This window comes from Rhinopithecus roxellana, chromosome 21 (assembly GCF_007565055.1).
Source record: "Rhinopithecus roxellana isolate Shanxi Qingling chromosome 21, ASM756505v1, whole genome shotgun sequence".
Lineage (NCBI taxonomy): Eukaryota > Metazoa > Chordata > Mammalia > Primates > Cercopithecidae > Rhinopithecus > Rhinopithecus roxellana.
Genome location: NC_044569.1, coordinates 76,635,954 through 76,663,309, shown reverse-complemented (window position 1 = coordinate 76,663,309; position 27,356 = coordinate 76,635,954).

The following is a 27,356-nucleotide window of genomic DNA, read 5'->3' as shown; positions in this document are numbered from 1 at the left end:
TTGGTCAAGCTCTTCTTTGGCTATTTTTTTGTGAGACTTTCCTGCAGTTTCACTATCATTACTGGATAATAAATCATAGGAGCAGAGAAACCTTTAGCTCAATTCATATCTGATTTTACTTTATACATTATATAAATATCTTCAAAGTCAAATAACAAATAGAATGAACAGTTTAGAAAACAGCCACTCTTAGGGAAACTTTTATTTTTTCAAGCATTCTCATTCAGTTTTCCTTGTTGTTGCTGTTAGATGCTCTGATGTATTTGTCATCCAAGAAAGCTCATCAGCCATTTTCTCCAAAACAAACAAACAAACAAACAAACAAAAACCAAACTATTAATCAAAAGGAATCACATACAACTTTCCAGTGAACATGCCTAGTTTTATGATTCAGTATTTTTATTCTCCTGATTCAAGAAAAACTTGTTATCAGCCCATATGAATCTGGTTTTGACTTTATATTGTGTCAGGATTTCTACTGAAAAATCAAGATCCAAACTGATTTCTGACGTACTAGTGTGTGACAATGTATGCATGACAAATTTCTTTCCAGAATGATTATTAAATGTGAAACAACTACCCAGAAACTGGAACACATTTAACCCTGTGTGGCAGTTTTTGGGAGTCCTGAATGTAGGTGGCTCCAATAGCAGTTGAACAAAGGCCATTTTATAAAGTGACTCAGATATGTGACCGACTCTTCATTTCCATGTCTCTTTTCCAATTACATCCCAGGCTCAAAACACCAGTAAAAACTCATTTCTTATAAGGTTGTTACTTACCTCAACTGATGAACTTCTCCCTTGGAGCTAAGGTTTTCTCATGTCTGTGTACTTTATAAGAAAGGGAGATATAAAATCAGAATAAAGTATTAACTGGATGAAATGGAAATAATGTGGAGACTTTCCTTAGCCATGTGACATGGAAATACACTTTGTTTTAAAATGTAGGAAGCAGTGCCTGCTGATACAATTACTTGGGAATTATAAGAAAAGATAAGCACACCAACTTAGTGGAGGGCTCATCTGAATAGATGCTGATAAATATCCATCACTAAAATACTTAAAGCTGTAACAGGAAATAAAATTTCACAAGAAGAGAATGCATACATTCAAAAACATGTTTAAGGGAAAACTTTCAGGAGCATTCCATGAACAATTATAAGAATGGAAGTAAATGAGGAAAGAGAGAAAGAACAAGATGAGAGAAAAAAAAAAATGAGAACAGAATGGTGTTTTGTACCTCAAAAGTAAAATATGAATAACAAAGCAAAAAGAGCAAATAGCATAATTTGTCATGCAAAGACCAAATGGCAGGGAGAATGTGAAGAGGCTACTGGATTGGGAGATTATCTAATTGCAAATTTTAAAAATTCAGTGTATTTCAGCAGGATAAGGAGACGAGAGAGAAGCTGTAGTAGGTCAAAGAGTGAATAAGATGAAGAGCCGGAAGGAAGCATATATATCTCACCATTACAAGAAGAAGATGATAAGGAGAGATTAGAGATGCCTCTAGAAGGGAGAAACATAAGGAAGAATTCAGGCTGTATGAAGAAACATGAAAAGACTGAGAAAGTTTATATTAAAAATACAATATTTATTGAAAATAAAATATATATATATATATATATATATATATATATGGTATTTAGGCACCGAGGCATGCAGCATGTAAAAGAAAACAGCCAGAAATCCTTATCTATTGTGACCTTTGAAAGAATTTAAGTTTTAGGTAAAAAGAAGGGAGTGGGGGCCACAAAAGCACAGGAAGAGTTATTTACCTTGAACCCAAGGTAGATTCTTCTGAATTTGATACAGATGTAATTAAGAATAAAAACAGGGAGTTGACAGTGGGAGATATGATACATGAGGGAAATCATACATAATATACTCAGGTTCTTCATATGTGGACTCCATATATTTGCTGACAGCAATGAATAAGCTTTGAAAAATGAGGAAAGTTTGAAACTTCTGTGATGGAAAATACACAAAAGACTAGAAAATGATATGTTTCAGACTATATTTTATGCATTGCAATTTCTATGACCCAAGTTACTGAATATCAGTGCAACTCAGTACTCATAGTACAGGCATTAACTGGATTTTATCCCCATCTCTCCTGCTTGTTGCAGGCCATTAATTTAGAAGGAGATAAGAAATAGAAAACCTATCCGGTTATAGACTTGTATTAACTATGGTTTTTGGTCCACTTGGGTGAGGAGATGAGAAACTGATGATACATTCATTTAAGGTTTATTTGATTGCTTCATGTTTACATTTTAAATATTTGAATGTTGCTTCTTGAAATCAGTACATATTAAGCAAATGTAATCTTAGAAATTAAAAACTGTATTTTATCTATTTCTATATTTTATCTATCTTTAACAATGTTGTTTCACCAACTGAGATATAAGCCTCTTGCTCATAGGAGTAATATTATTTAACTAAATGCTTTGGCAGTTAAGCAGTTCTATATATCCTATGTATGCTTTTTCAGGAGCCTACCTTTCTCATTCATGAGTTAAATGGACTCTGTGTTATTCATAATACCATCATTATTTATTTGCTTTTTTGTGAAATATATAGTAACACTAATAAAATTGACTCTTGCTTTGTAAAACTCAATCACTACCTTTAAAATGGAATTCTGATCCATTCAGAATGCTTTAGGAAACTATAATATGGTATCTAAAATTTTAAATAAACATTAATTGCAAATGTAATTATTTTACACTAAACATACAATAAATAATAACTCTGAAATTTCTTTTTTTTTTTTTTTTTTTTTTTTTTTGAGACGGAGTCTTGCTCTGTCACCCAGGCTGGAGTGCAGTGGCCGGATCTCAGCTCACTGCAAGCTCCGCCTCCCGGGTTCACGCTATTCTCCTGCCTCAGCCTCCCAAGTAGCTGGGACTACAGGTGCCTGCCACCTCGCCCGGCTAGTTTTTTGTATTTTTTAGTAGAGACGGGGTTTCACCGTGTTAGCCAGGATGGTCTCGATCTCCTGACCTCGTGATCCGCCCGTCTCGGCCTCCCAAAGTGCTGGGATTACAGGCTTGAGGGCTTAACTCTGAAATTTCTGCATTGTATGAAGCCAATATTGTCGGTTGCTTTCTTATATCTCCAGCAATGTTTTATAATAAAAATCTATTTTAAAATATAGCAAAGAATTAGAATCTATGCAGTAAATTAAACACAATAGTATAAAAAGTTATACTGTCTTATTTCAGTAGCAGTTGGGTTATATTACTTTGAAACTTCTGATGAGATGGGGCAATGTTTCAAGCTTTAGTCAGCATTTAGATGCTGTAAATGAAACTAAGTGTATAATCTTCTCAACATGCACCGTGTGAATGTACTTAACTGAACTGTACATCTAACAATGGTTAAAATGGAAGTAGTTTCAAAATGGCTGACTAGAGTCATCTGGTACACTCCGCCTCCACAAAGAACTGAAATAGCAAGTAGATAAGTTCTCTTCGAATAGATCACCTAAGAGAGAATGCTGGAATTCAACAAATAAATGACAGGAAATCATTAAGGCAAGGAAGGAGAAGGAAGTAAGACAACCTGTTTGGGGAGATCAGCTGAAGTTCGGAGAGGCTCCCTAATGTGAGGAAAAGGTGAGTGACACTTGTTGGTCCACATTTTCACTGTGGACTCCTGTAATCCTAGCCACAAGAGAATCCCTCAAACTACAAGGGTCTTGAAGTTAAAATAAGGAGCTGCCTAGAGACTGTGCAAGGGTGTGACTTCCTAGAGGAAGCTCATGCAGGGTCCCACACCACCACCTGAGTCCTAAGCAGCTATAACAAGGTTCCATTATGAGAGCTCAGCCTCCATCGTACTGGATCTTGTTCTGGGGCCCAAAAATACTCACATCTTCACATCCTTGAAGCACCATTAGCATCCTCTGCTTGCAGCCAAGTGCCTCTTCGGGCTGCAGCTACCAAGTGCCTGTTCGGGCAGCAGCTACCAAGTTGAAGCATGAGCCAATGACAGTGACCCTGCTACCCCCTGTAGCAGGGCTATCATATATTGAAAAGCACACCAAGGAAGGGGTACCTCACTTATAATCACCACCTGGGGCTGATGCATGTACTCCCCAGCCACCTCTTTACAGTTGCTACCACTAAAAGAACCCTCCCTCCCAGCAGCAGGGTTGCTGCCCCCGTCCAAATATTGTGCTGGGAAACTGGGAATCAACTCACTTCTCCGACCACAGCCAGCACCCATACACACTAGTGGAGGGCCTGAGGACAGGCCCTTCTGGCCAGGATCCACTACCCCTAGTACCCAAGTATACCAAGTAGAAGCCTGGGGATTGCCCTGCCATATCCACCACCATTATTAATACTTGAGTAATCTTCAAAGGGACTTGAGTATGGACCCACCCAACCTGATATTACCACCATAGCTTTCACCCACCCACGTGCCACTCATGGGCCTGGGAACTAGTTTACCCAGCCCATTGCAGCCACCGCCAACACGAGTGTGGACTGCTTAAAACTTGTCCTGCCATTGCTATTGCCATTGTCATGCCATACTCACTGCCCAGGGGCTCATGGACACATTCACCACCCCACCTGCCATTATCACTGCAAACAACCAAACAAAACACCTGAAAACTTCCAAAATGGTTTATCTGGACTCACTGACACTGTTGCCAGCATACGCCACCCTGGGGCTCAAGGATAAGAAAGCTTGGCCTGACACTGCCACCAATGGAGCCTGAGGACTGGCCAACTTGGTGTCCCCATCTACAGCAAAACTTCATCAGAGCCTTCACTAACAACTACACCATAAGGCAGTGAGGAAATCACAGACAGTACTGATACTGTTTACAGCCCAAACATCATATAGAGACTATGCAGAACCAAAGCCCAGGAGCCCTACACAACCAACACCACAGATATATCAAGGAAAAGTCCTCACCCAGTAAAGCAAATTCAAATGGTTGGATGAAGTGACTATTACCCCAGGTTTACAGATATCAACATAAAGACACAAGAAAAAAAAAAAAGAAATATGACACCTCCAAAGAAATCCAATAATTACCCACCAAAAGATTCCAATGAAAAAAATATTTTTATGAAATCCCAGAGAAGGAATTCAAAATAATGATATTAAAGAAGCTCAGTGAGATATGAGAGAACTTGGAAAAAATAAAATGAAAAACAAAATAATTCATCATGTGAATAAAAAATGTTCAAAAGAGGTAGAGATCGTAACAAAGAACCACACAGAAATGATTTCACCAAAAGATTAATTGAATAAAATATAAAATACATTTGAAAGCCTCAACAATACACCAGATCAAACCAATGAAAGAATTTTAGAACTAGAAAACAGTCATTTGAAATAACTCAACTAGGTACATGTAAGTGAGCCACCAGAAGATTAACAGCAGATTTCTCAGCGGAAACTACAAGGCCAGGACAGAATTGGACAATATATTTAAGGTGCTGAAAGAAAAAAAATAACTTACCAGGTAAGGATATAATACACTGCAAAGTCATTCTTCATAAATGAGAGAAATAGTCTCTCTGAGACAAGTAAAGTTGTGGGAATTCATCACCACTAGACTGGACCTACAAGAAATGCTTAAGGGAGTCTGATTCTTGGAAGTGAATGGATGATATGTACCATCATAAAAACTTATGGAAGTAAAAAAGTCAGTGGTAGAGCAAACACACAAATGAGGAAGAGAGAGACCTCAGATATGACCACTACAGAAAACCACCCAACCACAGTGATAAACAATAACAGATAAAGAAAGTGATGAAAGATATACAGAACAATAAAAATTCAATTAATAAAATGATAGGAATAAACAAGCATATATCAATAATAGCCTTGAATGTATACAGATTAAACTTTTCACATATAATATATAGACTGAATGAATGGATTAAAAAAGATGATTAAACTATATGCTGCCTACATGAACCTCATCTTGCCAGTAAAGACACATATGGATGGACTAAAAGTAGAGACAGAAAAAGATATTCCATGTAAAGAGAAACCAAGAGGGAGCAGGAGTAGCTATACTTATAGAAGATAAGCAGTAAAAAGAGTAAAAAAATAAATAAAAAGTCATTACATAATTGTAAAGGATACATCCTTTGACATCCAATGACATTACATCCAATGACAAATTACATACAATGCCAAAGTCATTATATAATCACAGAGGGATTAATCCATCGAGAGGATATAACAGTTCTAAACATATATGCACCCAATGCCTGAGCACCCAATATAATAGAGCAAACACTATTAAATCTCAAGGGAGATATAGACTCTAATACAATAATAATTGGGGACTTCAACTCTCAAGTTCACTCTCACTGAGAGTGATTAAAACTCTCAACAAATGAGGCACGGAACCTACCTCAATATAATAAATGACAAAAGTGACAAACCCATGGCTAACATACATATGTGTCATTTACCTTATATGTGAATAGGTAAAAACTGCAAGCTTGCTTCTAAGGATTGAGACATGACAAAGATGCCCATTTTCACTACTCCTATTTAATAGTACTCAAGTCCTAGCCAAAGCAAGCAAGCAAGAGAATGAAACAATGTCCAAACTGAAAAAGAGGAATTCAAATCATCTCTCTTTGTGGATGACATGATCTTATATAGAGAAAAATCTAAAGCCTCCATCAAAATCTCTTATATCTGATAAATAAATTCACTATTGTTGCGGAACATAAAACCAGTCTACAAAAATGAGTTATATTTCTTTACACTGCTAATGAACTTAAAGAGAAAGGAATCAAGAAAATAATCCCCTTTGGCCAGGCGCGGTGGCTCAAGCCTGTAATTCCAGCACTTTGGGAGGCCGAGATGGGCGGATCATGAGGTCAGGAGATCGAGACCCTCCTGGCTAATACGGTGAAACCCCGTCTCTACTAAAAAATACAAAAAAACTAGCCAGGCGAGGTGGCGGGTGCCTGTAGTCCCAGCTACTTGGGAGGCTGAGGCAGGAGAATGGTGTAAAGCCGGGGGGCGGAGTTTGCAGTGAGCTGAGATCCGGCCATTGCACTCCAGCCTGGGCGACAGAGCGAGACTCCATCTCAAAAAAAAAAAAAAAGAAAAAAAAAAGAAAATAATCCCCTTTATGATGGCTACCAAAATATAAAATACCCAGAAATAAATTTAACCAAAGATATTTAAAGACCACTACAAGGGAAACTATAAATCTCTGATGAAAATAATTTAAGAGGACACAAGAAAATGTAAAGACATTCCATGCTGATGGATGGGAAGAATTAACATATTTAATTATTCAAAATGTCCATATTATCTCAGTCTAACAATTCAATACAATCTCTATCAAAATGCCAATGTCATTTTTTACAAAGAAATAGAAAAAATTCTAAAATTTACATGGAATCAAAAAAAAAGAAGAGAAATTCTGAGCAAAACAAACAACAACAACAAATAAAATACCTGGAGGTATCATATTACCTGACCTCAAAATATATTACAAGGCTATAATAACCAAAACATTATGGGATTGATATAAAAACAGACACAGAGACAAACAGAACAGAATAGAAAACTCATAAATAAATCCACTTATTCATAGCAAACCAGTTTGTAACAAAGGTGCCAAGATCACACGCTGGGGAAAGGATACCCTCGTCAATAAATGTCGAGGGGCAAGTCAAGGTGCATGTTGTAGACAAGTGAATCTTGTCTTTTATGTACTCACAAATCAGTTCCACTAAATCTATATGTTTAGCCTGCATCAATATTACATTTTTTAGAGTTATAATAGCTTTAGAATGTGTTTTGTTATGTAGCAGAGCAAATCTCTTACTTTTTCTTCTTTCTCAAAACTAATTGAGCTATTCTTGAGAATTTATTTTTGTTATAAATTTTAAAATTATGTTTTTGAGTTATACAAAAACCCTTTTGTTATAATACCATATTCAGTAAGTAATTTAGAGAGGACTGACATTTTTACAATATTGAACAGTACTATCCAACATTTGTTTATTTATATTGTCTGTTATGTCCTTAATAAAATTTGATAGTTTTCTTTACAAAAAAAAAAATTGGTTATCTATATGCACAATAATTAAACAGTACCCCTATCTCTCAACATATACAAAAATCAATTCAAGATGGATTAAATGTATAAATTTAAGAACCAAAATTGTAAAATGTCTAGAAGTAAGCCTAAAGAAACACTTCAAAAATTGCGTATCTAGATGCACACTAATTAAACAGTCTAGAACATAGGAGCTAAAACAGCCTGGGCGGCAGAGCAAGACTCCGTCTCAAAAAAAAAAAAAAAAAAAAAAAAAAAAAAAAAAAAAAAAAAAAAAACACTTCAGGACATTTGTCGAGGCAAAGATTATATGGCTTAGACCTCAGAGTCACAGGCAACAAAACCAAAAATAGACAAATGAGAGTATGTTTCTTTTTTTTTTTTTTTTTTTTTTTTTTTGAGGCGGAGTCTCGCTCTGTCGCCCGGACTGGAGTGCAGTGGCCGGATCTCAGCTCACTGCAAGCTCCGCCTCCCGGGTTTGCACCATTCTCCCGCCTCAGCCTCCCGAGTAGCTGGGACTACAGGCGCCCGCCACCTCGCCCGGCTAGTTTTTGTATTTTTAGTAGAGACGGGGTTTCACTGTGTTAGCCAGGATGGTCTCGATCTCCTGACCTCGTGATCCGCCCGTCTCAGCCTCCCAAAGTGCTGGGATTACAGGCTTGAGCCACCGCGCCCGGCCGGGAGTATGTTAAACTAAAACAGCTTCTGCGCAGTAAAAGAATCAACCAATAGAGTCAAGAAAACCTGCTGAATGGGAGTAAGCACTTGCAATCTATTTATTCAAAGAACTAATATCCACAGTAAAAAAGAAACCCAAAAAATTCAACAGAAAAAAATAAAATATATCCTATTAAAAAGTGGGCAAAAGATATATTTATGTGTATACACATATACATATCGAAAAGAAAACATACTTGGCTATTTGGTGTATGAAGTATGCTCAACATCACTAATCATCAGGGAAATGCCAATCAAAATCACAAAGAGAGATTATCTTATACCTATTAGAAAAGCTATTATTAAAAAGACAAAAAATACATTGCTGGCATGGATGCAGAGAAAAGGGACCTCTCATACAATCTGGGTGGGAATGTAAATTAATGTAGCTTCTATAGGAATGAGTATGGTGATTTCTCAAAAAACTAAAAGCAGCACTACCATATGATGTAGCAATTCTACTACTGCATGTTTACCCACAGGAGAAAAATCAATATATCAAAGGAATACCTGTATTTGCAAGTGTATTGTGGCACTATTCACAATAGTAAAGAAATGGAATCAAACTGAGTATCCATCATCAAATGAATGGATAAAGAAAATGTGATCTATGTACACAGTGGAATACTATTTAGTAATATAAAAGAATAAAATCATATCATTTGTAGCAACATGGATAGAACTGGAAGTCATTATGTTAAGTGATACAAGTGGAGCACAGAATAACAAGTATTACATGTTCTCATTCATATGTGGGAGCTAAAACTGTTGATCCCATGAAGGTAGAGAGTAGAATGATAGATATCAGAAGCTGAGAATGGTGTGTGTGAGGGATGGGGAAATAATGAAAGAGCTTGGTTAATGGGTACAAACACAAAGTTAGATAAAAGAAATATGTTTAATAATAGGGTTAGGTGACTATAGTTAACAACAAGGTATTGCATATTTCAAAATAGCTAGAAGACAGGAGGACATTTATCATTTCTTACACATAGAAATGATAAATAATGAGGTGATGAATACTCTAAATATCCTGACTTGCTCATTACACATTCTATGCATCCAATAAGATATCACATGTACCCCATAAATATGATATAAATATTATGTATCAATAAAAAATAATGAGAGTGAAAAAATGGTTAAAATGGTAAATTCCATGTCATATATATTTTAACACCATAAAAAACTTCTACATTTAAAAACAATTTAAGTATGTACACTTAATTTATATTTATGAGTTAGAAAATTTTATCAGATGTTGACAAGGTAAATTGAGCACTGTTTCAGTCTCTGAAATATAATATTTTGAAATGTAGTAGTATTAACTATTTGTTACTTGTTTTCTATTTTCTAGTGAAATATTGTGTCTTTGCTATAAAAATAGTCTTGTCATCTATATTTTTACTAGGATTATAATAAAGAAAGCATATATACAAGCTATGTGATACTAAATGATGGTTATGATTAGCAAATGTATTAATACCATGAACAGTTCATCACATTTATTCAGAAATATTTTGAAGATATAATAATATCAATATGTGATCATTTAATCATTAATTAAAAAATTCAAAATTATTCTTAGTTCAAGGAGTAATAAAAATAAAATTTAAAATGAATTTTCAAATTAATATATAAGTAATGTACATCTGTGCTTAATTAAAATAAACTAATACCTATTGTGCATATTCAATATATAAGAAATAGAAAAATGTGACATCATCACATCAATAAAAAGTCCAAGGCATGATAAAATGTAGACTGAACATTATTATTTGTGAATAAGCTTTTTCTATATCCTGTGTGTTGACAGAAATGATGACTCGTGTAGCATATAAGTTTTCTCAGTTTGCATAGTACATATATAAATTTTCCAAATACATAAAAAACATACTGAAGACTGGGGGAAAATAATTTAGTTGTACTACAAGTGTATGCCGTAACCTCATTGAAGGAGGTGAGCAGTAAAAAGGAACTGATAGGAGTAACCTTGTAAAATATTGTTTTGACTGAAAACTATAAGGCTAAAGAGAAAAGGAACTTTATACAAACACTGTACTCTAGTTGGTCTTTTCTCATGGGGTTTCAGGTTAACAATTCTGAAACTGCTTTATATATACATTGGGGTTGAACAAATGAAAGGTAAAGGGCAACGGTGTGTTTTCTCACTGTCTAGGAGGGAAGTTCGAGGTAAACAAAGGATGAAGCCTAGAATGAATCATGTGGTGCTAAGTTAGCATGGGAAATATCAGTATAAATTCATGATTTGCTTAGTATAAGTACATATGGATTTACAGATAGTATAAGTATAGATGTGTATACACAAATGTGTGGATGTAGAGGTTAGTATTCATATATATATTTCATAGCTCTGTCTCCTGAGGAGTCCTAAAAACAGTGGCACCCAGCCAACAGAGAGCAAAGACCTGGGTTTTTAAATTTTATTCTCAAATATAAAGATCTAAGGTCTTTGTAAAAATGACTGATTCTAAAAATGGAGCTAGAAAAAAAACAAGGTAAGTCTGTAGCATCTTGTAGTATCTGAAAGGAAGGAAAAATTCCCAAACAAAAAGATGAGAGATGACAAAGGATCAAAGAAGCCAAAATAAAACAGCTCCCAATGGATAAACTTGGAATTATTTGAGCAAAACATTAATAATCTTGTGTTGGATTATAATAAAAAAAGATATGCTATCTCATATGTATATAAATAAAAGACTGAATAAAAAAATGAGGAAAGAGAAATAGAACAGTTTGTGAATTTGGGCAGTGTATCCATATAAGGCTTTATGTGATGTGGTATTACTTCTCACATTTTCAAATATATTTCACAAACCATATTGTGTGAGTGAGTATGTCACCATTCATAATTCTTCCCAATGATTCTGTAAAAAAAAAAAAAGTGTTCCCAGTTTCTACGTGTCTTAGCACTGGTGTTTTGCTAGTTTCAATATTCCAAGGAGAAGTTCTTTCTTCAGGGGAATAAGCAAAAACAGATAAATAACAACATAATCAACAATAAAATAATTGCCCCATTTAACTGGAAGCTAGGACTTCCATATGGATGTCTCCATACTGTTTAATGAGTGGTCTTGACTAAAGTTGCTTAAATAGTGATAAAAATATAAACTATAAAACTGAACTTCTTCAAGCTTCTCTTATCAAATAGTCAACCCTAGTTTTAGTAACATATTTTTGTCTTTCTACCCAACTCTTTTGCTTTTTCTTTGTTATAGGTTATAATAATGCTTAGAGAATTAATAAAGTTAGGTCATATAAAAACCAAAAACAGATCAAAACATGAAAACTAATATTTTCAAAGGAAAACAAATAAGAGAGAGTAACGGTAACAGCAGTGTATTAATATATAGTAATTTTGTGATTGTATTAATCCATTCTCACACTGCTATGAAGAAGTACCTGAGATTGGATAATTTATAATACAGGATTTTAATTGGCTCATGGTTCCCCAGGCTGTACAGAAAGCACAGTGGCTTCTGCTTCTGATGTTGCATCACTTCACGTGGCCAGATCAGGAGGAAGAGAGCAAGGTGGGAAGTTGAAATGCACTTTTAAACAAACAGATTTCATGAGCACTCATTGTCTATTGCAAGGAGATTATCAAGGGGGAAATCCACTCCAATAATTCGGTAACCTCCCACTAAGCCCCACCTCCAACATTGGGGATTACAATTTGACATGAGATTTGGGTAGGGACACAGGTCCAAACTATATCATTCCACTCCTAATCCTTCCCAAATCTCATATCCTTCTCGCATTTCAAAATACAATCATGCCTTCCAAACAGTCCCCCAAAGTCTTAATTCATTCCAGCATTAACTCAAAAATCCACAGTCCTAAGTCTCATCTGAGACAAGGCAAATACCTTCTACCTATGAGCCTGTAAAATGAAAAGGAAATTAGTTACTTCCAAGATACAATGAGGATAGAGGCATTGGGTAAATACTCTCACTCCAAAAGGTAAAAACTGGCTAAAAGAAAGCAGCAACAGGCCCCAGGCAAGTTCAAAACCCAGCAGGGCAGTCATTACATCTTAAAGTTTCAAAATGATCTCCTTTTACTCCACGGGTGACATCCAGAGGATGACTGTGGGAGGGACATGCTCCCAAGGCCTTGGGAAGCTCCACCCCTGTAGCTTTGCAAGGTCCAGCCCCTGAGCTGCTCTCATGGACTTGTGTTGAATGTCTGCAACTTATAAAGGCATAGAGTGCAAGCTGCAGGTAGATCTGCCATTCTGGAGTCTGGAGTATGGTGGGGCCCTCTTTTCTCAGTTCCAGCAGGCAGTGCCCCAATGGGAACTCCAACCCCACATTTCCCCTCTGTACTGCCCTAGTAGAGGTTCTTCATGAGGCCTCTGCCCCGCATCAGGCTTCTGCCTAAACATCCAGACTATTCCATACATCCTCTGAATTCTAGATGAAGGTCCCAAGCCTCAGCTCTTGCCCTCTGTGCACACCCCCATGCTTAACACCACATGGAGCCACCAAGACTCACAGCTTGGACCCTCTGAAGCAGCAGCTTGAGCTGTACCTGGGCCCCTTTGAGTCATGGCAGGAGTTGGAGTGACTGGTATATGGGGAACAGTTTCTGAGGTTGAAGGGGACAGCAGAGCCCTGGGCCTGGCTCATGAAAACATTCTTCTCCCCTAGGGCTCTGGCCTGTGATGGGAGCCTCTGCTGCAAAGTCTCTGAAAGGCCTTTGGGGTCTTCTCCCCATTATCTTGGCTGTTAGCACTTGAATCCTCCTTACTTACGCAGATTTCTGAAGCGGACTTGAATTCCTCCCCTGAGCATGGGCTTTTCTTTTCTATAACATGGCCAGGCTGCAAACCTTCTAAACTTTTTTTTTTTTTTTTTAGAGTCTCACTCTGTTACATAGGCTGGAGTGCAATGGCACCATGTTGGCTCACTGTAAACTCCCCCTCCTGGGTTCAAGTGATTCTCCTGACTCAGCTTTCCAAGGAGCTGGGATTACAGGTGCACACCACCACACCTGGCTAATTTTTTTGTATTTTAGGAGAAACAGGGTTTCACCAACTTGCCCAGGCTGGTCTTGAACTCCTGAGCTCAGGCATCCACCCACCTTGGCCTCCCAAAGTGCTGGTATTACAGGCGTGAGCCACCACACCATGCCCTTTCAAAACTTTTATGCTCTGCTTCCCTTTGAAATATAATTTCTAGTTTTACATCATGTTTTGTTTTTGTTTTTGTTTTTGTTTTTTTTGCTCATGCATGTGAGCATAGGCTGTTAGAAACAGCCAGGTCACATTTTAAGCTCTGTGTTGCTTAGAAAATTTCTTTCACCAAATATCCTAAATTACCACTCTCAGGTTAAAATATTTGACAATTCTCAAGAGCAGGGGCACAATGCAGGCAGGCTCTTCACTAAGGCATAGAAAAAGTGGCCTTTACTCCAGTTCCCAATAAGTTCCTCATTTCCATCAGAAACCCCCTCAGCCTGGACTTCATTGTCCTTATCCCTATCAGCATTTTGGTCACAACCATTCAACAAATCTCTAGGAAGTTCCACATTTTCCCTCATCTTCCTGTCTTCTTCTAAACACTCCACACTCTTCCAATCTCTGCCCGTTAGCCAGTTCTAAAGTGGCTTCCACATTTTCAGAAACTTTTTTAGCAACACCCCACTCCTGGTATCAACTTTCCATGTAAGTCTGTTCTCACACTGCTATAAAGAAATACCTGAGACTGGGCAATTTATAAAGAAAATAGTTTAACTGGATACAGTTCTACATGCTGTATAGAAAGCATAATGGCTAATTTTATATATATATATATATATATATATATATATATATATATATATATATATCTGCCTCCTTTATCTCTATCTTCTATATATCTGTTTCTCTACTATGATCAAAATGTCTGTATTCACTAAAAAATCATACATTGGAATCCTAACCACCAAGGTGATGGTATTGGGACATGGGGAACATGACAGGTGATTAAATCATGAGAGCAGAGCCTTGATAGTGGGATTAGTGTCCTTATAAAAGAGGCTACAGTGAGTTTCCTTGCCACTTCCATCATCAAGAAGATACTATTTATGAGGTGAAGTGAGGCCCTCACCAGACATGAGACACTGAATATGCCAGTGCCTCAATTTTGAAGTTCCAAGACTCCAAAATAAACATGTGTTGTTTATAAGCCAATTAGTTTATGGTACTTCTGTCAAAGCTACCGAAACAGACGGATTCTCTCTCTCTCTCTTTCTCTCTCCCTCTCTCTACGTATATCATTCATCAGATACCATTATATATGAAACACTTAATTTACTTACAACTCCAGAGAAATATTTTTACTCTGAAAAATATGTACTTTGAAATCATGTCCTTCTTGAACACTTTAGTTGCAGACAACTTTTAAATAAAATAAACATTACCCAGCATAGGCTTCTGATTACAAACATATTTACAGATAAATTAATAAAATACAGCTACCAACACTGGAAAATTTCAGGCTTTTTTTGTTATAAAATGGCAAAATTACACCAATCTTTTTAAAGCATGGGCTATGACTACTTACTCCAGGTATCTAAATTATGTACATTTAAATAAAATAATAAAGTATCCATTTGCAACTTACCAGTAGAGCCTGGAAGGTGAAGAATTGTATTGATGTTTGTCTTTATATATAATATATTATCAAGATGCTAATATTATTTCATAACAAATATTAAAGGTAAATTATTTTTCTCTACTACAAAAAGCCATGATGAAATACTCATCTTTGATATAACTTTTATGTAGTTAGATAGCAAAAGTACTAAAAGAATCACTGCTATTGATTTTAAAATTATTTTCTTTTTTTAATGTAAAACTTTATACTTTAGATCTTGCTTATTTTTTGCAGAAAGAATAAGGATTTATCTATTTATAATTAATTATTTTTTGAGACAGAGTCTCGTTCTGATGCCCAGGCTGAAGGGCAGCAGTGCTATTTCGGCTCACTGCAACCTCTGCCTTTGGGGTTCAAGCGATTCTCGTGCCTCAGCCTCCCAAGTAGCTGGGATTACTGGCACGTGCCACTATACCTGGCTAATGTTTTGTATTTTGAGTATAGATGAGGTTTCACCATGTTGGTCAGGCTGGTCTAGAACTCTTGACCTCAAATAATTTGCCCACGTTGGCCTCCCAAAGTGGAGGGATTACAGGCATGAGCCACCGCGCCTGGCTGAATTTATTTTTTAAATGTTGTGATAAGCAGAAAAAAAATTCACTCATTAATTAGGTTGGTAGATTTTTGGGCAGGAGGCTAGAGGTTCTTTCCAAGAGTTCAGATTGTTTCTGTAACTTCAATATACATATATTTGAAAACATATATTATTTATATGTAAAATAGGACAGCTTTTCTCCTGTCTTTTGCCAATCAGTGGTTTTTCCACTCAAGCAAACTTGTATTTATTCTGTGAGAAAATATCTATTCATGTGAAAAAAAATCTAGTTATCCCAATTTTTATTTAATTTGTATTGGTATCTTGAAGTTACTCCAGAATCTATTTTTCTTCCTAACTGTAAATGTCATTTCTTTTCATGCTGCTTGAGTTGCAATTAATGTTAGAAGCATGATGTACATAGAGTAAGAAGATGAAAAAATATTTCTTTTGTCTATGAATTTAAGTTTAGAAGAAAAGGACATATCAGCTAAGCAAAAGAGTAAACCTTGATAGGGAAAGAAATGGAGAGAAGTGGAAGGATAAGTATTTCTACATACTACATTAAAAGAGAAACTAAAGAATAACTGAAGCCTGAAATGCTAATCTAGTTTCAATTTTCTTGAAGCATTTCTTATTTCTAATTCACTGCGAAAGAACAAGCAACTCAATATTAAACATTATGCTGAAAGTCATAATATACAATATTCTATTGAAATTGTGTTAGAGGCTACATACTGGAGAGCCTTGCGTATTTCTTCACTAATAGTGAATGACATTAAGGGGGTAATATAGCAAATCAAACTTCATTATTATCCATTTTTACTTAAGATCAAATACAGGACTCTTTCCTACTGGGAGGTTATTGTTATAAGACAAAACAACTGAAATTATGTCAGTTTCATAATTGTGCTTTTATTCACTTCATGTTTTATTTATGTATTATTTAGAACCATAGGTTCTATTAACTTTGGACCATAGGTTAGCTCTAAGTTTTTCTGCTCTGCAGTAGCAAAAATTATAGTGAGACAGAAAGACGGAGGAAGAAAGAAAAGAGGTAGGAATAGTGGGGGATGAAGGGCCAAGAAAGAAAGAGAGAAAGGAGAGAGAGCAAATCTAAAAAGTAAACTGGAAATATTACTAACTCGTATGTATAAATAATATCATTTAAGATCATTCTGAATATGCATTATATTCAACAAATATTTATTGAAAATCTTAACATAAAACAATAGCTCCACCTCCAACCTTGGGGATTACATTTCAATATGAGATTTGGGCTGGGGACACACATCCAAACTACATCACTCCACCCTGACCCCTCCCAAATCTCATGTCCTTACATTTCAAAATGCAATCATGCTCTTCCAATAATTCCCAAAGTCTTAACTGGTTCTAGCATTAACTCAAACATCCAAAGTCTTATCTGAGAAAATGCTAGCCCTTCCACCTATGCATCTTATAAAATCAAAAACAAGTAAGTTATTTCCAAGTAAAATGGGAGTATAGTTATTGGTTAAATACTCTCATTCCAAAAGGGAAAAATCAGCTTAAATAAAGGTGGGGGCATGCTATAGATCTCATACAAATTCATAATGCAGCATGGCAGTTATTCAACCTTAAAACTGCAAAATAATTTTTTTTGATGCTATGTCCCACATCCAAGGCACACTAGTACAAGGGGTGGGCTCCCAAGGCCATAAGCAACTCAACCCCTGCAGCTGCTCTCTTGAATTGGCATTGAGTACCTGTGGCTTTTCCATGCTGATGGTACAAGCTGCCCATGGATCTATCATTCTAGGGTCTGGAATATGATGGTCCTCTTCCTACAGCTCCACTAGGCAGTGCCCCAGTGGGGACTCTGTATGGTGGCTCCAACCCCACATTTCCCCTCTATATTGCCCTAGTAGAGGTTCTCTGTGAGGGCTCTGCCATGGAGGCAGACATCTGCCTGGACATCCAGGCTTTTCCATACATTCTCTGAAATCTAGGCAGAGGCTACCAAACTTCATGCACTCTTACCCTCTGCGTGTCCGCATGCTTAACCCCACATAGAAACTGCCAGGGATTATATCTCTAACGTGGTAGCCTGAGCTGTACTTGGACCCTTTTAAGCCATGGCTAGAGCTGGAGCAACGTAGATGTACAGAGCAATGTCCTGATGCTACACAAGACAGCAGGGACCTGGGCCTGCCCCAGGAAACCTCTCAATGATCCTAGGTCTCACGGCCTGTGATAGAAGTACTACTCTCAGATCTCTGAAATGACTTTGAGGCCTTTTCCCATTTTCTTGCTTATTAACATTTGGCTCCTTTTTAGTTATAAAAATTTCTCTAACAAGTGGTTGTTTCTCACCCTGCTTGAATTCCTCTCACAAAAAGGCTTTTCCTTTCTCTGTGACATGGGCATGGTGCAAAGTTTCCAAACTTCTTCTGAGCTCTTCAAACTTCCAATCTCTGCCTGTCATCCAATTCCAAAGCTGTTTTCACATAGCAATGCCCCCACTTCTAGTACCAATTTTCTTTTTTAGTCCATTCTCATATTACTATAAAGAAATAACTGAGTCTGGGTAACTTATAAGAAAAGAGGCTTAATTGGCTCACTCATCTGCAAGCATAGTGACAGGAAGCATAGTGACATCTACTTCTAGGGAAGCCTTAGGAAACTTCCAATCATGGCAAAAGGCAAATGAAGAGCAGACACATCACATGGTGAAAGCAAGGGCAAGAGAGCAAGGAAAGACGTGCTGCATACTTTTGAACAACCATATCTCATGAGAACCCACTCACTATTGTGAGGACAGTACCAAGAGGGACGGTGCTAAATCATTCATGAGGAACCTGCTCCTATGATCCAATCACCTTCTACCAAACCCCACCTCCAATGTTGGGGATTACATTTCAATACACGATTTGTGTGGGGACACACATCCAAACCTTATCAGATAGTATGGACATTTCAGCAATATTGACTCTTCCAATTATGAACATCAAACATCTTTCCTTTTTGTGTGTGTGGCCTCTTCAATTTCTTGCATTATTGTTTTACAGATACCATCGAAGAGATATTTTACTTCATTGGTGAAAATTATTCGTAGGCATTTAATTTTATTTGTAGCTGTTATAAATAGGATTATTTCTTTATTTCTGGTTTGTTGTTCACATGTATAAATGCTACAGAGTTTTGTATGTTGCTTTTGTATCCTGCAATGTTACTGAATGTATTAGTTCTAATAATTTTGTTGCATCTTTAGATATTCCAAATATAAGATCTGAAACTACCAGGAACTGACTCCATTTCCACTCCCTCTGCTGTACTTTAGAGTCTCTCAATATAGTAAGTAACACGATCATAGTGGGAATCTCATGTTTCATCAGTCTTTCAGGTATAACTGAACCCTTATGCCTGACTTCCAATGTCTTAAAAATATTGTTCTATATATTTTGTGTGTATATATTTTTTTAACTTTTAAATTTAGAGGAGTTTTGATTTACAGAAAAATTGCATATATTGTACAATTACCATACTTATCCCACATCCACTTTCCCCTATTACCTTCTTATAGGATGATACAGATGCTACAATTTATGAACCAGTATTTAAAAATTATTATTAACCCAAGTACACATTTTATTAAAATTTATTTAGTTTGTACTTATAACATCCTTATTCTGTCCTGGTATTCCACCCAGGATACCACATTACATTTAGTCATCGTGTTTCCTTAAACTCCTCTTAGCAGTGGCATTTTTTCAGACTGTCCTTAGTTTTAATGACCTTGACAGTGTTGGAGAGCACTGGACATGTATTTTATGGAATGCCCTTTTTAGAAATTTATCTGATGCTTTTCTCTTGATTAGACTTGTGTTAACGGTTTGTGAGGAAGAACACAGATGAAGTACAGTTCCCATCACATAATATCCAGGTTACATACTTTCAACGTGACTTATCAGGGTTAATGTCAACCTCAACTGCCTGGTTGAGGTCGAATTTCTCAGATTTCTTCATTGTATAATTACACTTTTCCTCCTTCTTTCCATAGTTTACTCTTTGGAAAGAAGTCACTGTGTTCAGCCCATGCTTAAAGAGGAGGAATTTATGTTCCACCTCTTGAGGGCACAGAATCTACATAAAATATTTGTAATTTTCTGGACAGGAAATGTCTCTGTTCACCTATTCATTCATTTATGTAATAACTTATTTATGTCATTTGAACTGGTGGATGATTATTTTATAATTTGAGTTGTTATTCAGTATTACAGTATTTACTTTGTTGTTCAAAGTGCTTCAGTTTTATCATTGAGGGCTTTATCAGATGTCCCTTTTGCCCCTTTTATATAGCCTCATTATTGTGGAGTTTTGTGGGGTTTTGTGGTTGTTAACACTTCCTTATAATTCTGTTACTATTAAGATGCTCCAGGCTCAGCTTATATGTTGTCTGTCTCAGTTGTAGAATGGCACTTCTCCAATCAGTGGTTTCTTTTATTGGAGAATGTTATTAGAAACCAATGGCTGGGCAGTAAGTGTGCTACTTGCTATTTTGGTGCAGTTGCTTTTAGGCCTTCAGCTGAAAGAGGGAGGAAATATATGTGAGTATACTTAGCAGTGTATAGACATGTATCCACAAATATTTCCATACATAATTATTTGTATCTATGTTAAGCTAAACATGAATTTATACTGATGCTGCCAACTTTGCTGCATTATCACGTAGACAATTATAGCCTCCTCTTTTTGCTTGTCTGTAAATTCCCTTTCCAACAGTGAAAAACCTGGCTCTCACCATCATTCTTCCATGTGCTCCATTGTTCTATTTTTAGCATATATTATATATACATATATATATTTCAACAATTTATATATATATATATACAATTGTTAACCCTTAACCCTCTATGAAACAACTTTAGCAAGTAGAGCACAGTGATTTCATGTTCCTCTTTTGTCTTGCAGACTCATTTCCAAAATCACTTCAATCAGCACATTTTCCCTCATCTCCTTCACTGAGGTTGTATCACCTATTTATATTCCAGTTGGATTTTCTTGTCACGTATTGCATTCCATTGTGAAATTCTTCTGGTTGTCTATTTTACAAATATGTATACATGAAAGTTCACTCTTTGTGCTGTAGAGTTCAATTAGTTTTGACAAGTGCAAAACCATATCCACAATTACAATACAATACAAATAAGTTAACATCCTAAAATCCCCTTATGTTTGCCTACTCAGCCAGCACATTTCACACCCAAACCTCTGGCAATCACTAATCTTTTAATTGCCTTTACAGTTTTGATTTTTTCAGAATGTCATATAACTGTAATCATATACCATGTAACTAACATTTTTACATCAGCTTCCCTCACTTAGCAATATACATACAAAATTTATTTGTGACACTTTGCATTTCAATAACCTGTTTCTTTTTATCACTAAGTACTATTTCATTGTATGGCAGTACCATTGTTTATTTATACCTATGGAAGTGCAGTTTGGTTGCTTTTACTTTTTGGCAATGGGAATAAATTATGAACATTCAGTTATAATATGAGTAATTTGAATATCAATAATATTTATAATGCTTGTAAATATTCAAATTAGATACACATGTAAATTAAGAATAAAGCTGCTATTCACATTTATATGCAAGTTTTTATGTGGAGAAATTTTTCATACCAATTAACTGCCTAGGAGTGTAATTGCTGGATCATATGGTAAGCCTATTTTCAGTTATATAAAAAGCTTCCTGCTATGATCTGAATGTTTGTGTTCTTCCAAAATGTATATGTTAAGACCTAGCCCCCAAGGCAATAACGTTAAGAGGTGGGTCTTTGGGAGGTGATTACATCAGGAAAAACTCTTCCCTCATGAATGGGATTAGTGCCCTTATAAAAGGACTTGAGGAAACTTGTTTGCTCCTTCCCCCAAGTGAAGACACAGCAACAAGGCACCATGTATTAAGAACAGGCCCTTACCAACACCAAATCTGCTGTCACCTCGATCTGGAACTTCCCAGTGTCCAGAACAGTAAGCAATATATTTATGATGTTTATAAATTACCCAGTCTAGGGTATTTTGTTATAGCAGTCCAAATGAACTAAGACAGACTGGTAGCAGGAAGTACGATGCTGCCATAAAAAATGCCTAGAAATGTGAAAATGGCTTTAGAATTAGGTAATAGGCAGAGACTGGAAAAGTTTGGAGGTGCATGTGAGGAAAAACCTAGATTCCTTGAACTCAGCGTTAAAGGCAGTTCTGGCAAGTGCTCAGAAGAGGGGAGCTGTAGAGACAGCCTCAGACTTCTCAGAGATTATCTAATGGGGTTGTGAATGGAATGTTGACAGACATATAAACAATAAAGGCCATTCTGATGAGATCTTAAATGGGAGTAAAAAGATGAATTATTAGAAACAGACAAAAATGTCATTCTTCTTATATGGTGGCAAATAATTTGGCTTAATTGTGTTCCTGTTTTGTGAAAGGAGAAAATTAAGAGTGATGAAATTGGATATTTGGTGGAAGAAATGGCTAAGCAAGGTGTTGAGGATGCCACATGGCTTCTCTTGACTGCTTATAGGGAAATGCAAGATAAGATCAATGAATTAAAGATGGAACTTGTAATCAAGATGGAATCAAAACTTAAATATTTGGTAAATTCTTAGCCTTAACATGTTGTAAAGAATGAAAAAGCAGAGTTAGGACAAAACATCAGTGGTGTTGCCAAGTGAACAATTTGATAAGGAGATTAGTATGGGTGGAACACAATAAAGTTACTCCAAAGGCATTTTGAAGATTTTCACGCTGCCAAGCCAATCATGGCCCCAGAACACCAGGGCTTTGGGGGAGAAATGATTTCAAGGTTCCTCTCCCTACATTCTGTTACAGTGCATTTTAGCTCTCCCAGCTTTGGCTCAAGTGGGTCCAGGTTTGGTTCAGGCTGCCTCTCAGGAGAGCACAAGTTGTAAACTTTGGCAGCATCCATATGGTGACAACTCTACAGGTGCGCAGAGTACAAGAGCTGTGAGGACATGGCTGCTGATATGGTTTAGCTGTGTCCCCACCCAAGTCTCATCTTGAATTGTAGCTCCCATAATCTCCACATGTCATGGGAGGGACCTGGTGGGAGGTAACAGAATAGTGAGGGTGGGTTTTCTGGTGCAGTTCTGATGATAGTGAATGAGTCTTACACGATCTGATAATTTTATAAAGGGCAGTTCCCCTGCACATGCTCTCTTGCTTGCCACCATGTAAGATGTGCCTTTGCTCCTCCTTCACTTTCCACCATGATTATGAGGCCTCCCCAGACATGTGGAACTGTGAGTTTGTTAAACCTCTTTCTCTTTATAAATTACCCAGTCTCCAGTATTTCTTCATAGCAGTATGAAAATGGACTAATACAGCTGCTTCCACCTAGGTTTTAAAGGATGCCCTGGAGAGTTTTTGGGCCCAGGTAGAGAATTGCTGCAAGGGTGGGGCCACTGCAGAGAATCTTCACTTGGGCAATACCCATTAGATACATGGAGCTGGAGGACACTCCTGAGACAACAGGTTGGTAGAGGCACTGACATATGGCTCAATTCTTGGAAAGTGGCAGTCACTCGAGTTGTGAGGGCTATTGCATGAGCTATTCCTAGCAAAGCCATGGGGGTAGGGGCACTCAGACCATTAGGAGCTTGACCCCTCTGCAAGTATGTCTAAAGGTGGTGCTTGAAGTCAAATAAGATTATTCTGGAAACTTTAGATTTAATGTTGTTTGCCTTGTTGGATTTGGGACTAACTTGTGCCAATTTCTTGTACCCCTTTCTTCTTTCCTATTTTTTCTTTTCCATGACGGGAATGCTTGTCACACAATTGTATTTTGGAAGCACATAATTGGTTCAATTTCATGGGTTCACAGCTGGAGGAAAATTTGTCTTGGGCTGAATCATACCTTGCGTCTCACTCACATGTGATTTAGATAATATTTAAATGAGATGTTGGACTTTAGACTTTTGGGTTGATTATAGAATGACTTCAGAATTTTGAAACTATTGGGATGAAATGAGTGTGTTTTCCATATGAGAAGAACATAAAGTTTGGGGGACCAGGAATAAAATGTTACAGCTGGAATGCATTTGTTCCTTTAAAATGTTGAAAACCTAATGCCCATGTTGATGGTATTAAGAGGTAGAGCTTTTGGGAGGTGATTTGGTCATGAGGGCTCTGCTGTCATAGACAGAATTAGTACCCTTACTAAAAAGCTTGAGAGTGTCTGGCTTTTCTGCCATGGGAGGATGCAGCAACAAAGACACCATCTATGAGGAACAAGCCCCCACCAAACACTAAATTTGCTGGTGTCTTAATCTAAGACTTTCCAGTATCCAGAACTGTGAGCAATACATTTATTTATAAATTCTCAAGTCTCTAGTATTTTCTTTTTCTTTCTTTTTTTTTTTTTTTACCGAGATGGAGTCTGGCTCTGTTGCCCAGGCTAGAGAGCAGTGGCGCGATCTCTGCTCACTGCAAGCTCTGCCTCCCGGATTCACGCCATTCTCCTGCCTCAGCCTCCTGAGTAGTTGGGATTACAGGAGCCCGCCACCATGCCTGGCTAATTTTTCTACTTTTCGTAGAGACGGGGTTTCACCATGTTAGGCAGGATGGTCTCAATCTCCTGACCTTGTGATCCGGCCTGTCTTGGCCTCCCAAAGTGCTGGGATTACAGGCGTGAGCCACCATGCCCGGCCTCCAGTATTTCTTATAGCAGTCCAAGACATTAGTTTCCAAAGTGACTGTAACATTTTGCATTCCTTCCAGAAATAAATGAGAATTCCTCATGCTCCACATCCTCATAAGCACTTGGTATCATCAGGTTTTTATTTTATTTTGGCCATTCTAACAAGTACAAAATGGTACTGAAGTACTATTTTAATCTGCAATTCCTTAATGACGAATGAGATTTATTTTTATATTAGACTGGGTCGTATGTTTTCTTATTGTTAGTTTTAATAGTTCTTTTTATATTTATGGATATAAATATCAAATATGTGTTTAGAAAATATTTTTCTCCCATTCTGTATCTGATCTTTTTATTCTCTTGACAGTGTGATTCACAAAGCAGAAATCTTTTAATTTTAATAAAGCCTGACTAATAAATTTTTTCTCTTGTGGATTAAACTTTTGGTGTTTTATCTAAAAACTCATTGCCAAACCCATAGTCGTTTAGACTTTCTCCTATGCTTTCTTCTAAAATGTTTACAGTTTTGTGCTTTATAGTAGGCTCCGTGATCCATTTTGCATTTATTTCTCTAAAAGATGTAAGGTCAATACATGGATGCATTTTTTTAACATATAAATGTCCAAATGTTTCAGCACCAGATGTTGAAAAGACTATTCTTTCTTTATTTAATTGCCTTTGCTCCTTTATCAAAGGTCACTTGATTATATTTGCATGGATCTCTTTATGGGCTGTCTGTTCTGTTCTATTGATCTATGTGTCTATTTTTCACTGATGCAATGTTGTATTGATACTTGTATCTTTATAGTAAGTGCTAAATTCATATAGAGTCAGTCCTCCAACTTTGTTCATTTATAATATTGTACAGGCTATTCTGGACCCTACGTTTTTCCATATCTACTTTAAAATTATTTCATTGATATCTATAAAATAGTTTTCTGGAAATTCATCTGGGCTTGTGTTGAATCCTTATATCATGTTGAGAATAATTGCTATCTTAACAATAATAAAGCATATAATCCACGAATGCAGAATCTTTGATTAGAGCTTCTATATATTTTTTAGATTTGTACCTGTTTTTAATATTTTTAAACTGTTATTATAGTGTTGCAATTTTAATTTAAATTTCCCATTTTCCATTGATGTTTTATAAGAAAGCAATAGACTTTTGTATCTTAACCTTATATTCTGCAACCTTGCTATACTAATATATTAGTTCTAGTATATAGTTTTTATCAGTTCTTTGGGATTTTCTACATGGACAATTTTATTATCAGCAAACAAAGGCAACTATATTTCTTTCTTCTCAATATGCATCTTATTTTTTTTTTTCTGTTTTATTTTAGCAGCTAACACTTTCACTACACTGTTGACTAGAAGTTTTGGGAGATGACATTCTTGCTTTGTTTCCAATATTAGGAGGAAGATGCCCATTTTTCTACAATTAAAAATGATGTTAGTTTTGGATATCCCTTTTGTTGGTAAAGGTTTTCTATTGAGGAGTAAACTGTTTCCAGGTTGCTGTGCTATCCAACACCATGAATGAATGTTGGATATTGTCAACTGCTCTTTCTGCATCAATTTGCACAATTGTATGATTGTTCTACTTTGGCCTTTTAATGTGATTGGCTACATTAATTAATAATCAATAATTAATTGATTATTGAATACTGAATCAGCCTTAAATACCTGAAATAATTATTTTCCCAGCTCATGTATTTCTCTTTTAGGCAATGTTATATAGGATTTCCTTATTTATTGTTGAGCATATTTTTATCTATATTCATGTTAGATATAAGCCTGTAGATTTTCTTCCCTTTGATGCTTTACATGCTCACTTCTGTTTCTGTGTCCTGGAAGACCTTTTGAAGAATTTGTATCATTTAATTCTTAATTATCTCATAGCATTAACCTGTGAAACCATCTGGCCTGGTGCTTTCTTTCTTTGGAAACTTATTTATTTTGATTCAATTATTTAATAGATACAGACATTCAGATTATACATTTCTCTTTGTATAAACATTGGTAATGTGTATCTTTCAAGGAATTCATCTGTTTTATCTACGTTACCAAATTTGGGGGCACAGATTTGCTCATTATATTTCTTTATTATCCTTTTAATGTCATATCTTTGAAGGTTTTTCTTTTTGTCTTTAGTTTCTTGTAGTTTGAATATTATTTTCCTGGTGTAGTTTTTTTTTCTTTTTTTCTTTTTTTTTTTTTTTGGCATTTATCATGTAGTTTTCTCTGAGCTTCTCTGAGCTGTGGCGTAGTGGTTGTCATTAATTTTGAGAAATTGTCCACTATTGTTACTTCAAATATTGTTTTCACTCTAGTCTTAATTTCTCCTCCTTCTGGTATCCCAAAAACATGTATGTTATTAAACCTTTAAAATTGTTCCAAAGTTCTTGGAGTTTCTGTTCTATCATCATCATCATTATCATTTACTTTGCAGTTTAGTTTTGTTTGTCAAGATTCTATTAACTAATCATTAAGCTTACTGATTCTTTCCTTAGTTGCATACAGTATGGTGATTAACACATCAAAGAAAGGGTTAATTTCTATTACAGTGTGTCTGTTTCCTAGCATTTAAAAATTGTTTTTTAGAGTAATTGTCTATCAGTTTCATGACCCATTTGTTCTTATATGTTTTCTATGATTTTAT